Raw genomic sequence first — 14,579 nt, forward strand, 5'->3', positions numbered from 1 at the left:
AACCCATTATCATGGAACATTTACCTAACCTATTATCATGAAACATTTACCTAACCCATTATCATGGAACATTTACCTAACCTATTATCAATTTGTATCAATTTGTACCATAAATTATGGATATCAAGTGTACATTTTGTCTACAACAACATGATGGCTGGCCACTTCATGTAAATGGGAGGTTTGTCATGCAAATCCTCCTATTTTGCACTCCTATTTATTTGGCCACTTCAATTTAGCCTATAGCATTTTCAAACATTTTCACATAGTTCCTATTTCATAATTTCACCCCCTTTTTCTTATGGAACAAAAATTAACTAAAATTGTCGGGTTCTATCTTAAGTTTGGGCTTTCTAGAGGCCCACTAACATAATTAAACCTATGCCAACATTCACAGAATTCTTGAAAATTGGGGCGTTACAACTCTACCCTCCTTAAAGAAATTTCATCCTCGAAATTTACCTAATCCAAACAGATGAGGGTATTGTTGTTGCATCCTCTCTTCTGGCTCCCAAACTCAGAAGTTTCCCCTTCCTTAACTTGTTGAAAGCGAGCGACCAAAGACTCATCGTTCAACTGTTTTTCCTTAATCTGATCCACCAGTTTGGCCTCACTTGCAACTCACCAACAGACTTCCATCATCATCTGAGACTCGAGACGAGCAAACATTGCTCTCGGATCGAATCTGACTCTACGACTTAGAGCATCGGCTACCACATTAGCCTTGCCTGGGTGATACTCGATCGAACAGTCATAATCCTTAAGTAACTCAATCCATCTCCTTTGCCTAAGGTTCAGCTCCTTCTAAGTCAACAAATACTTAAGGCTCTTATGGTCAGTGTATATAATACACCTTTCTCCGTACAAGTAATGTCTCCAAATCCTAAGTGCAAATATTACTGCTGCCAACTCTAAATCATGAGTCAAATAGTTTCCCTCATGAGTCTTAAGCTATCGTGATGCATATGCAACCACCTTACCCTTTTGCATTAACACGCAGCCCAAACCCACGTGTGATGCGTCCACCGTACACAAGAAAATCATTCCTGCACTCTACCGAATTAACACAGGTGCTTCAGTCAGAACTTTCTTCAACTTCTCAAAAGCTTCTTGCTACTTCTTAGTCTATACAAATGGTACTCCTTTCCTTATGAGCTTTGTCAGAGGTGCTGCCATCACAGAAAAACCTTCTACAAACCTTCTGTAGTATCCGTCCTAGGAAACTCCGTATTTCTGACACAGACCTAGGCGGCTTCCATTCCAAAATCGCTTCAATTTTCCGAGGGTCCACTTTAATCCCCTCAGCAGAGACCACATGTCCTAAGAAAGTTACCTCCCTCAACCAAAATTCACACTTGCTGAACTTCACAAATAGTTCCTTCTCCCTTAATACTTACAGCACTATACGGAGATGCTCATCATGTTTTGTTTTAGTTTCAGAATATACCAGGATATCGTCAATAAAGACGACGACAAATTGATCTAAAAATGGTTGGAACACATGATTCATCAGATCCATAAACGCTGCAGGAGCGTTCGTTAGTCCAAATGGCATAACCAGAAACTCGTAATGACCATACCGAGTCCTGAATGTTGTCTTTTGGATATTTGCCTCATTGACCCTTAACTGATGATATCCAGATCGAAGGTCGATCTTGGAAAATATAAAAGCCCCTCTAAGCTGGTCGAATAGATTGTCAATCCTTGGCAGTGGATACTTATTCTTAATCGTCAGTTTGTTCAACTGACGACAATCAATGCACATCCGCATCGTACCATCCTTCTTTTTCACGAATAGCACTAGTGCTCCCCATGGAGACACGCTTGGCCTAATAAAGCCCCTATCCAACAACTTTTGAATTTGAGCCTTTAACTCCACTAACTCCTTCGGTGCCATCATATATGGTGCGATGGACACAGGCGCCATTCCAGGCAACAAGTCTATTCCAAACTCAACTTCTCGATTCGGAGGCAATCCTGGAAGCTCCTCTAGAAAAACATCTTAGAACTCCTTTACAGTCCTAACCTTATCTACTGTCAGTCCCTCCTCTTCCGACTAACTTACAAATACCAATTAGGCCTCACAACCTTTCTGAATCCACTTTTCGGCTCTTAATGCCGACACTACATTGGACAAATAATCACTTCTCTCACCTATCACCATAACCTCATCATCCTTTGTAGTTCTTAACACCATTCGTTTAGCAGCACAATCCAGAGTCGCCTTATGCTTAACAAGTCAATCCATTCCCAGAATGAGGTCAAACTCTCCGAATGGTAACTCCATCAGATCTCCAGGAAAAATCCTACCTTGAGTTTCTAAGGGTACATCCTTATACAGTTTGTTTACCCTAACCGAGTTATCCAAAGGGACTTAGTACAGATACCCCACCACAATCTCCTCAGAGCAGTCCAAGTCGTCCATAATCCGTTCTGTGGCCTCCAACCAATATTCTGCCACATTCGGGGCTATACCAGACATGCCCTTAAAGATCTCCGTTCCGTTAGTCCCGTAGTCATTCAGAAATAGATCCCTGAATTTCGTTGCCCGAACTTGCTCCGGCAACCCTTTTCAGAACACGAAGCATTACCTGTGATAGGGCATCATCCTCGGCACCGCGATCATGAGACTCTACCTCTGTTGCCGGTGGTACCGGTGCATCCACCGCCGGTATATGTCTCGAAAACGAAGATCTCGCTCGAGCACTTCCTCGGCTCCGTCCACGGCCTCTTGTACTCATATCGTATTATCTTGATTACGAATTTTTATGCATCAATTAATATTCCAGTGTTTATTACGATGTTTTATGAATCGAATGAGAGTTCAAAGTTTGTTTTTGCGAAATCAAGTCTAGCTACGCTTCAGTCTCTTATCAGATTTTCCTATGCTTTCAGTATCATCCTATCTAGAGTGTCCTAGTAGGGTTTCAGTACAGATAGATAATTCAGGAAAATATTTAGAAAAGTTCAGAGTAATACTTACAGACTTGAGTCGGAGATTCGGAATGCCACCTTCTAAAGATCTAAATTTTGAAAATCGAGTTTTTCGCATTCTTTATAAAATTTTCGCTTTCGAAAATCTTTGTTTTTGTAAACCCATTCCACAGCCGAGTTGTTGTAACCTAGGCTTTGATACCACTAAATGTAGCACCCCAAACCCGGCCCAGAAGTTATGGCCGGATCCGGCATGCCACATCAAAACGTAAAAAAAAAATTCCATTCTAAGTCCAGAAAATCGTACTTGATGTTCAAAAGATTAATTCATTAAGGGTTAAAGTGAAAGGAAGTCATGCACCGTAGAAAACCGGAAAAGAGGTGGTGAGTCCATCGGATTGCTTAAGTACCAAGCTCCTTCGGATCCAATCCTAGACATGCATACCGCCATTGCCACACCTTAACGTCATGGATATTTCTAGGAAACCGATTTGATTAAGTCATTTTAGGAAAAGTGATTAATTTTGGAAAATACTTTCATTGCGGAAGCTTTGCTTGTTGTCGTGTTATTTTGAAATCAACTGTTGTTTTTGAAAACGCCTAAAGCTATCCAATTTCAACAGTTAAAATAAATATTATCTATCTTAATAAAACATATAAAACCATCAAAATAAATAAGCGGCCTTATTACATTTAAAAGCCCAAAACCTCAAACGTAATTAAAAGGATGTCCATTCACGGAAGAAAATCAAACTTTCGAGCGGGTGGCCACTCAAATTCCCTCACGACTCCAAGCCCACTATGGTTGGGGATTTCTGCGTGGATGAAAATAAAAGGGTGAGTTTGGGGAAACTCGAGGTGTAAGGAAAACCCATTCAAAGCCCAAGTCAACTCAAGCCTATGGGGCCTAAGCCCATTCAGTAATGATGGTAATGGACCGAGCCCTTTTCAAATTACAATAAAGCCGGGCCTTAGCCCTTATTCAGATAACAAGATGGCCCGTAGGCCCATTTCAAAATACATGCAACATCAAGAAACATATGCAAGCCCATTTGGGAGACTACTCAACCTACCAACCACTACACTCCACCCGTACCAGCCATACACTCCATGTGGGAATAGCTCAACCCACCCAAATTTAACACTCCACATTGCTTGACCTTGCCGCTCGCTTAACGATAAATTGAGACAAAGCTTCCAAAGATGTGGACAAGCCACTTTCAGACTTCCTCCGTCAATATCCCAATCCCATGCATCGATATAATAACAACATGGCATGCAATAAATAACAACAGTCAAACATGCATTTAGGTCAATTCAACCCTATGGGTATTTCGGTAATTTATCTCCTAGGGGTAAAACTGTAAATTTCCACTTTTAAAGGTATTTCAGTAATTTATCTATTTTAGGGTTTTTTCATGCATCTTCCTACTTTTCACGTACTAATAGAATCACGTACCGAGGGTTCTTACCGAATTGGGCCCCTTGGTCCATCATTCCAATTTTGGCCCATTAAGCCCAAAAATATCGATGGCACAAAAATCATGCACTTTGCAATCCAAATTTTGCAGCTTACCAAAAACATTAATCGATTTACCTCACGAGTATTCGCACACTCGCAAATCTACAAAATACCGGTTTTCAGCATTTCGGCTTTTCGACTTTTGCCGATCTAGACTAAGAAAAAGGGTGTTAGTTACACACCTGTTTGCGACGATATGCTGACGAGATCCACACACGAACTGCCTACAATTGGATTACTAACACATTAATCTAACTATTCAAATACGAACTACGTATTAACCCCTTACAATATTCGGCCAACCACACCTACAGATCATAGTAAGCTTATAAGAAAACAATAAGTAACTCATTAACAAATTTTTGTCAATGTTTACCACATAATCATAATTTCACTGCAAGCTGTCTTCCTGAGCAACAGTCACTAAATTATTTATAACTGGAGCTACGAAACTCCAAATCAAGTTCCGTTAATTTTCCTTGAAAATAGACTCATATATCTTCTATCCATAAAATTTTCAGAATTTTTAGTATGGCCAATCAATACCAGATTTTTCTTAAAGTTTCCCATGTTTCACTGTTTCACTAATCTGACAACTCTTCATTACGAATCAAATTTCTCATTGTACAGAATTCAAAATATTTTCTCGTTTATTCCATTTGAAAATAGACTCATTAAGCTTTAATTACATAATTTATGCAGCTTCTAACTCATCTTCCACAATTTATGGTGATTTTCCAAAGTCACGTTACTGCTGCTATCCCAAGCAGATTTATTACCAAATCACTCTTTCACACCTAACTTGAATGCTTGTTATTTAAACATGTATATCACCAATCAATCATCACATATCTATGATTTTACTTAAGTATAATCTCCATTTCATCATTTTAAAGCACAACATGCTAGCTGATTTTTCCCTTTAACATCTAAGGCACATGCATGCTCATTTGTTTGGCTCAAGTTCACCTATCTTCCATTTTTCATCAAAAGAACATGAAACAACAACCATTTCCTTCATTTTAATTCATGACCAAATGTTCACAGCACAACTAAAAACCAAAATATGCTTCAAGAGTTAAGGTAGAATCAAGAAGAACTCATGAACCTCAAAATAGAAACAAGGTACCAAGAACTTACCTTCAATTTTGCTCCTTCTAATGACCGAATACTCAAGAGCTTTCTCCTCTCCTTTCTCTTCTCTAACTTTCAGCTATGATGAACAAAGATGGACAAAACTTTGTTCTTTTCATCCCTTTTTCTTTTAATAAAACTTCATATTTCATCCATTTAATTCTTTAATACAAAAGACATGAAATTCTTATCATGAAACATTTACCTAACCCATTATCATGAAACATTTACCTAACCCATTATCATGGAACATTTACCTAACCTATTATCATGAAACATTTACCTAACCCATTTTCATCGAACATTTACCTAACCTATTATCAATTTGTATCAATTTGTACCATAAATTATGGATATCAAGTGTACATTTTGTCTACAACAACATGATGGCTGGCCACTTCATGTAAAATGGGAGGTTTGTCATGCAAATCCTCCTATTTTGCACTCCTATTTATTTGGCCACTTCAATTTAGCCTATAGCATTTTCAAACATTTTCACATAGTTCCTATTTCATAATTTCACCCCCTTTTTCTTATGGAACAAAAATTAACTAAAATTGTCGGGTTCTATCTTAAGTTTGGGCTTTCTAGAGGCCCACTAACATAATTAAACCTATGCCAACATTCACAGAATTCCTGAAAATTGGGGCGTTACAACTTTACCCTCCTTAAAGAAATTTCGTCCTCGAAATTTACCTAATCCAAACAGATAAGGGTATTGTTGTTGCATCCTCTCTTCGCTCCCAAACTCGAAGTTTCCCTTCCTTAACTTGTTGAAAGCGGCGACCAAAGACACATCGTTCAACTGTTTTTCCTTAATCGATCCTTCCGAGTTGGCCTCACTTGCAACTCACCAATGACTTCCATCATCATCTGAGACTCAGACGAGCAAACATTGCTCTCGGATCGAATCTGACTCTACGACTTAGAGCATCGGCTACCACATTAGCCTTGCTTGGGTGATACTCGATCGAACAGTCATAATCCTTAAGTAACTCAATCCATCTCCTTTGCCTAAGGTTCAGCTCCTTCTAAGTTAACAAATACTTAAGACTCTTATGGTCAGTGTATATAATACACCTTTCTCCGTACAAGTAATGTCTCCAAATCTTAAGTGCAAATATTACTGCTGCCAACTCTAAATCATGAGTCAAATAGTTTCCCTCATGAGGCTTAAGCTATCGTGATGCATATGCAACCACCTTACCCTCTTGCATTAACACGCAGCCCAAACCCACGTGTGATGCGTCACTGTACACAGTAAAATCATTCCCAGACTCCGGCTGAATTAACACAGTTGCTTCACTCAGAACTTTCTTCAACTTCTCAAAAGCTTCTTGCTACTTCTTAGTCTATACAAATGGTACTCCTTTCCTTATGAGCTTTGTCAGAGGTGCTGCCATCACAGAAAAACCTTCTACAAACCTTCTGTAGTATCCTGCCAGTCCTAGGAAACTCCGTATTTCTGACACTGACCTAGGCGGCTTCCATTCCAAAATCGCTTCAATTTTCCGAGGGTCCACTTTAATCCCCTCAGCAGAGACCACATGTCCAAAAAAAGTTACCTCCCTCAACCAAAATTCACACTTGCTGAACTTCACAAAGAGTTCCTTCTCCCTTAATACTTACAGCACTATACGGAGATGCTCATCATGTTTTGTTTTAGTTTCAGAATATACCAGGAGATCGTCAATAAAGACGACTACGAATTGATCTAAAAATGGTTGGAACACATGATTCATCAGATCTATAAACGCTGCAGGAGCGTCCGTTATTCCAAATGGCATAACCAGAAACTCGTAATGACCATACCGAGTCCTGAATGTCGTCTTTTGGATATTTGCCTCATTGACCCTTAACTGATGATATCCAGATCGAAGGTCGATCTTGGAAAATACAAAAGCTCCTCTAAGCTGGTCGAATAGATTGTCAATCCTTGGCAGTGGATACTTATTCTTAATCGTCAGTTTGTTCAACTGACGATAATCAATGCACATCCGCATCGTACCATCCTTCTTTTTCACGAATAGCACTGGTGCTCCCCATGGAGACATGCTTGGCCTAATAAAGCCCCTATCCAACAACTCTTGAATTTGAGCCTTTAATCCACTAACTCCTTCGGTGCCATCCTATACGGTGCGATGGACACAGGCGCCATTCCAGGCAACAAGTCTATTCCAAACTCAACTTCTCGATTCGGAGGCAATCCTGGAAGCTTCTCCAGAAAAACATCTTAGAACTCCTTTACGGTCCTAACCTTATCTACTGTCAGTCCCTCCTCTTCCGACTAACTTACAAATACCAATTAGGCCTCACAACCTTTCCGAATCCACTTTTCGGCTCTTAATGCCGACACTACATTGGACAAATAATCCCTTCTCTCACCTATCACCATAACCTCATCATCCTTGGTAGTTCTTAACACCATTCGTTTAGCAGCACAATCCAGAGTCGCCTTATGCTTAACAAGTCAATCCATTCCTAGAATGAGGTCAAACTCTCCGAATGGTAAATCCATCAGATCTCCAGGAAAAATCCTACCTTGAGTTTCTAAGGGTACATCCTTATACAGTTTGTTTACCCTAACCGAGTTATCCAAAAGGACTTAGTACAGATACCCCACTCACAATCTCCTCAGAGCAATCCAAGTCGTCCATAATCCGTTCTGTGGCCTCCAACCAATATTCTGCCACATTCGGGGCTATACCAGACATGCCCTTAAAGATCTCCGTTCCGTTAGTCCCGAAGTCATTCAGAAATAGATCCCTGAATTTCATTGCCACGAACTTGCTCCGGCAACCCTTTTCAGAACACGAAGCATTACCTGTGATAGGGCATCATCCTCGGCACCGCGGTCATGAGACTCTACCTCATTGCGGGTGGTACCGGTGCATCCACCGCCGAGCATATGTCTCAAGACGAAGATCTCGCCGAGCACTTCCTCGGCTCCGCCCACGGCCTCTTGTACACATATCGTATTATCTTGATTACGAATTTTTATGCATCAATTAATATTCCAAAGTTTATTACGGATGTTTTATGAATCGATAATAGTTCGAGTTTGTTTTTGCGAAATCAAGTCTAGTTACGATTTGATCTCTTATCAGATTTTCCTATACTTTCAGTATCATCCTATCTAGAGTGTCCTAGTAGGGTTTCAGAACAGATAGATAATTCAGGAAAATATTTAGAAAAGTTCAGAGTAATACTTACAGACTTGAGTCGGAGATTCGGAATGCCACCTTCTAAAGATCTAAATTTTGAAAATCGAGTTTTTTGCATTCTTTATAAAATTTTCGATTTCGAAAATCTTTGTTTTTGTAAACCCATTCCACAGCCGAGTTGTTGTAACCTAGGCTTTGATACCACTAAATGTAGCACCCCAAACCCGGCCCAGAAGTTATGGCTTGATCCGCATGCCACATCAAAACGTAAAAAAAAATTCATTCTAAGTCCGTAAAATCGTACTTGATGTTCAAAAGATTAATTCATTAAGGGTTAAAGTGAAAGGAAGTCATGCACCGTAGGAAACCGGAAAAGAGGTGGTGAGTCCATCGGATCGCTATACCAAGCTCCTTCGGATCCAATCCTAGACATGCATACCGCCATTGCCACACCATAACGTCATGGATATTTCTAGAAACCGATTTGATTAAGTCATTTTAAGGAAAAGTGATTAATTTTGGAAAATACTTTCATTGCGGAAGCTTTGCTTGTTGTCGTGTTATTTTGAAATCAATGTTGTTTTTGAAAACGCGCCTAAATCTATCCAATTTCAACAGTTAAAATAAATATTATCTATCTTAATAAAACATATAAAACCATCAAAAATAAATAAGCGGCCTTATTACATTTAAAAGCCCAAAACCTCAAACGTAATTAAAAGGATGTCCAGTTCACGGAAGAAAATCAAACTTTCGAACGGTGGCCACTCAAATTCCCTCACGACTCCAAGCCCACTATGGTTGGGGATTTCTGCGTGGATGAAAATAAAAGGGGTGAGCTTGGGGAAACTCAAGGTGTAAGGAAAACCCATTCAAAGCCCAAGTCACTCAAGCCTATTGGGCCTAAGCCCATTCAGTAACAATAAGGGTATCGACCGAGCCCTTTTCAAATTACAATAAACGGGCCTTAGCCCTTATTCAGATAATGAAGATGGCCCGTAGGCCCATTTCAAAATACATGCAACATCAAGAAACATATGCAAGCCCATTTGGGAGACTACTCAACCTACCAACCACTACACTCCACCCAGTACCAGCCATACACTCCATGTGGGAATAGCTCAACCCACCCAAATTTAACACTCCACAGTTGCGACCTTGCACAGCTCAGCTTAACGATAATTGAGACAAAGCCTCCAAAGATGTGGACAAGTCACTTTCAAGACTTCCTCCGTCAATATCCCAATCCCATGCATCGAGATAATAACAACATGGCATGCAATAAATAACAACAATCAAACATTCATTTAGGTCAATTTAACCCTATGGGTATTTGGTAATTTATCTCCTAGGGGTAAAACGTAAATTTCCACTTTTAAAGGTATTTCAGAATTTATCTATTTTAGGGTTTTTTCATGCATCTTCCTACTTTTCACGTACTAATAGAATCACATACCGAGGGTTCTTACCGAATTGGGCCCCTTGGTCCATCATTCCAATTTTGGCCCATTAAGCCCAAAAATATCGAGGGCACAAAAATCATGCACTTTGCAATCCAAATTTTGCAGCTTACCAAAAACATTAATCGATTTACCTCACGAGCATTCGCACACTCGCAAATCTACAAAATACCAATTTTCGGCATTTCGGCTTTTCGACTTTTGCCGATCTAGACTAAGAAAAAGGGTGTTAGTTACACACCTGTTTGCGACGATATGCTGACGAGATCCACACACGAACTGCCTACAATTGGATTACTAACACATTAATCTAACTATTCAAATACGAACTACGTATTAACCCCTTACAATATTCGGCCAACCACACCTACAAATCATAGTAAGCTTATAAGAAAACAATAAGTAACTCATTAACAAATTTTTGTCAATGTTTACCACAAAATCATAATTTCACTGCAAGCTGTCTTCCTGAGCAACAGTCACTAAATTATTTATAACTGGAGCTACGAAACTCCAAATCAAGTTCCGTTAATTTTACTTGAAAATAGACTCATATATCTTCTATCCATAAAATTTTAAAAATTTTTGGTATGGCCAATCAATACCAGATTTTTCTTAAAGTTTCCCATGTTTCACTGTTTGACTAATCTAACAACTCTTCATTACGAATCAAATTTCTCATTGTACAGAATTCAAAATATTTTCTCGTTTATTCCATTTGAAACTATACTCATTAAGCTTTAATTGCATAATTTATGCAACTTCTAACTGATCTTCCACAATTTATGGTGATTTTCCAAAGTCACGTTACTGCTGCTATCCCAAGCAGATTTATTACCAAATCACTCTTTCACACCTAACTTGCATGCTTGTTATTTAAACATGCATATCACCAATAAATCATCACATATCTATGATTTTACTTAAGTATAATCTCCATTTCATCATTTTAAAGCACAACATGCTAGCTGATTTTTCCCTTTAACATCTAAGGCACATGCATGCTCATTTGTTTGGCTCAACTTCACCTATCTTTCATTTTTCATCAAAAGAACATGAAACAACAACCATTTCCTTCATTTTAATTCATGACCAAATGCTCACAAAGACAACTAAAACCAAAATATGCTTCAAGAGTTAAGGTAGAATCAAGAAGAACTCATGAACCTCAAAATAGAAGCAAGGTACCAAGAACTTACCTTCAATTTTGCTCCTTCTAATGACCGAATACTCAAGAGCTTTCTCCTCTCCTTTCTCTTCTCTAACTTTCAGCTATGATGAACAAAGATGGACAAAACTTTGTTCTTTTCATCCCTTTTTCTTTTAATAAAACTTCATATTTCATCCATTTAATTCTTTAATACAAAAGACATGAAATTCTTATCATGAAACATTTACCTAACCCATTATCATGAAACATTTACCTAACCCATTATCATGGAACATTTACCTAACCTATTATCATGAAACATTTACCTAACCCATTATCATGGAACATTTACCTAACCTATTATCAATTTGTATCAATTTGTACCATAAATTATGGATATCAAGTGTACATTTTGTCTACAACAACATGATGGCTGGCCACTTCATGTAAAATGGGAGGTTTGTCATGCAAATCCTCCTATTTTGCTTTCCTATTTATTTGGCCACTTCAAATTAGCCTATAGCATTTTCAAACATTTTCACATAGGTCCTATTTCATAATTTCACCCCCTTTTTCTTATGGAACAAAAATTAACTAAAATTGTCGGGTTCTATCTTAAGTTTGGGCTTTCTAGAGGCCCACTAACATAATTAAACCTATGCCAACATTCACAGAATTCCTGAAAATTGGGGCGTTACAACTCTACCCACCTTAAAGAAATTTCGTCCTCAAAATTTACCTAATCCAAACAGATGAGGGTATTGTTGTTGCATCCTCTCTTCTGGCTCCCAAACTCAGAAGTTTCCCCTTCCTTAACTTGTTGAAAGCGAGCGACCAAAGACTCATCGTTCAACTGTTTTTCCTTAATCTGATCCTTCCAGGTTGGCCTCACTTGCAACTCAGCCAACAGACTTCCATCATCATAGAGACTCAGACGAGCAAACATTGCTCTCATATCAGATACAGCTCTACGACTTAGAGCATCGGCTACCACATTAGCCTTGCTTGGGTGATACTCGATCGAACAGTCATAATTCTTAAGCAACTCAATCCATCTCCTTTGCCTAAGGTTCAGCTCCTTCTAAGTTAACAAATACTTAAGACTCTTATGGTCAGTGTATATAATACACCTTTCTCCGTACAAGTAATGTCTCCAAATCTTAAGTGCAAATATTACTGCTGCCAACTCTAAATCATGAGTCAAATAGTTTCCCTCATGAGGCTTAAGCTATCGTGATGCATATGCAACCACCTTACCCTCTTGCATTAACACGCAGCCCAAACCCACGTGTGATGCGTCACTTGTACCTGATAAAATCATTCCCGGACTCATTTGAATTAACACAGTTGCTTCAGTCAGAACTTTCTTCAACTTCTCAAAAGCTTCTTGCTACTTCTTAGTCTATACAAATGGTACTCCTTTCCTTATTAGTTTTGTCAGAGGTGCTGCCATCACAGAAAAACCTTCTACAAACCTTCTGTAGTATCCGTCCTAGGAAACTCCGTATTTTTGACACTGACCTAGGCGGCTTCCATTCCAAAATCGCTTCAATTTTCCGAGGGTCCACTTTAATCCCTTCAGCAGAGACCACATGTCCTAAGAAAGTTACCTCCCTTAACCAAAATTCACACATGCTTAACTTCACAAAGAGTTCCTTCTCCCTTAATACTCACAGCACTATACGGAGATGCTCATCATGTTTTGTTTTAGTTTCAGAATATACTAGGATATCGTCAATAAAGACGACTACGAATTGATCTAAAAATGGTTGGAACACATGATTCATCAGATCCATAAACGCTGCAGGAGCGTTCGTTAGTCCAAATGGCATAACCAAAAACTCGTAATGATCATACCGAGTCCTGAATGTCGTCTTTTGGATATTTGCCTCATTGACCCTTAACTGATGATATCCAGATCGAAGGTCGATCTTGGAAAATACAAAAGCTCCTCTAAGCTGGTCGAATAGATTGTTAATCCTTGGCAGTGGATACTTATTCTTAATCGTCAGTTTGTTCAATTGACGATAATCAATGCACATCCGCATCGTACCATCCTTCTTTTTCACGAATAGCACTGGTGCTCCCCATGGAGACACGCTTGGCCTAATAAAGCCCCTATCCAACAACTCTTGAATTTGAGCCTTTAACTCCACTAACTCCTTCGGTGCCATCCTATACGGTGCGATGGACACAGGCGCCATTCCAGGCAACAAGTCTATTCCAAACTCAACTTCTCTATTCGGAGGCAATCCTGAAGCTCCTCCGAAAAACATCTTGGAACTCCTTTACTGGTCCTAACCTTATCTCATCGTCACCCTCCTCTTCCGACTAACTTACAAATACCAATTAGGCCTCACAACCTTCCGAATCCACTTTTCGGCTCTTAATGCCGACACTACATTGGACAAATAATCCCTTCTCTTACCTATCACCATAACCTCATCATCCTTTGTAGTTCTTAACACTATTCGCTTAGCAAAGACAATCCGAGTCGCCTTTATGCTTAACAAGCCAATCCATTCCCGAATGAGGTCAAACTCTCCAAATGGTAACTCCATCGATCTCCGGAAAAATCCTACCTTGAGTTTCTAAGGGTACATCCTTATACGCTTTGTTTACCCTAACCGAAAGTTATCCAAAGGGACTTAGTACAGATACCCCATTCACAATCTCCTCGAGAGCGGTCCAAGTCGTCCATAATCCGCTCGTGGCCTCCAACCAATATTCGCCACATTCGGGCTATACCAGACATGCCCTTAAAGATCTCCGTTCCGTTAGTCCCGAAGTCATTCAGAAATAGATCCCTGAATTTCGTTGCCCGAACTTTCTCCGGCAACCCTTTTCAGAACACGAAGCATTACATGTGATAAGGCATCATCCTCAAGACCGCGGTCATGAGACTCTCACCTCATTGCGGTGGTACGGTGCATCCACCGCCGCATATGTCTCAAGATGAAGATCTCGCTCGAGCACTTCCTCGGCTCCGCCCACGGCCTCTTGTACTCATATCGTATTATCTTGATTACTAATTTTTATGCATCAATTAATATTCCAGGTGTTTATTACAGATGTTTTATGAATCGATAGTAGTTCGAGTTTGTTTTTGCGTAATCAAGTCTAGCTACGCTTTGATCTCTTATCAAATTTTCCTATGCTTTCAGATCATCCTATCTAGAGTGTCCTAGTAGGGTTTGATGCAGATAGATAATTCA

The sequence above is a fragment of the Gossypium arboreum genome, chromosome 10, assembly GCF_025698485.1.
Source record: "Gossypium arboreum isolate Shixiya-1 chromosome 10, ASM2569848v2, whole genome shotgun sequence".
Classification (NCBI taxonomy): domain Eukaryota; kingdom Viridiplantae; phylum Streptophyta; class Magnoliopsida; order Malvales; family Malvaceae; genus Gossypium; species Gossypium arboreum.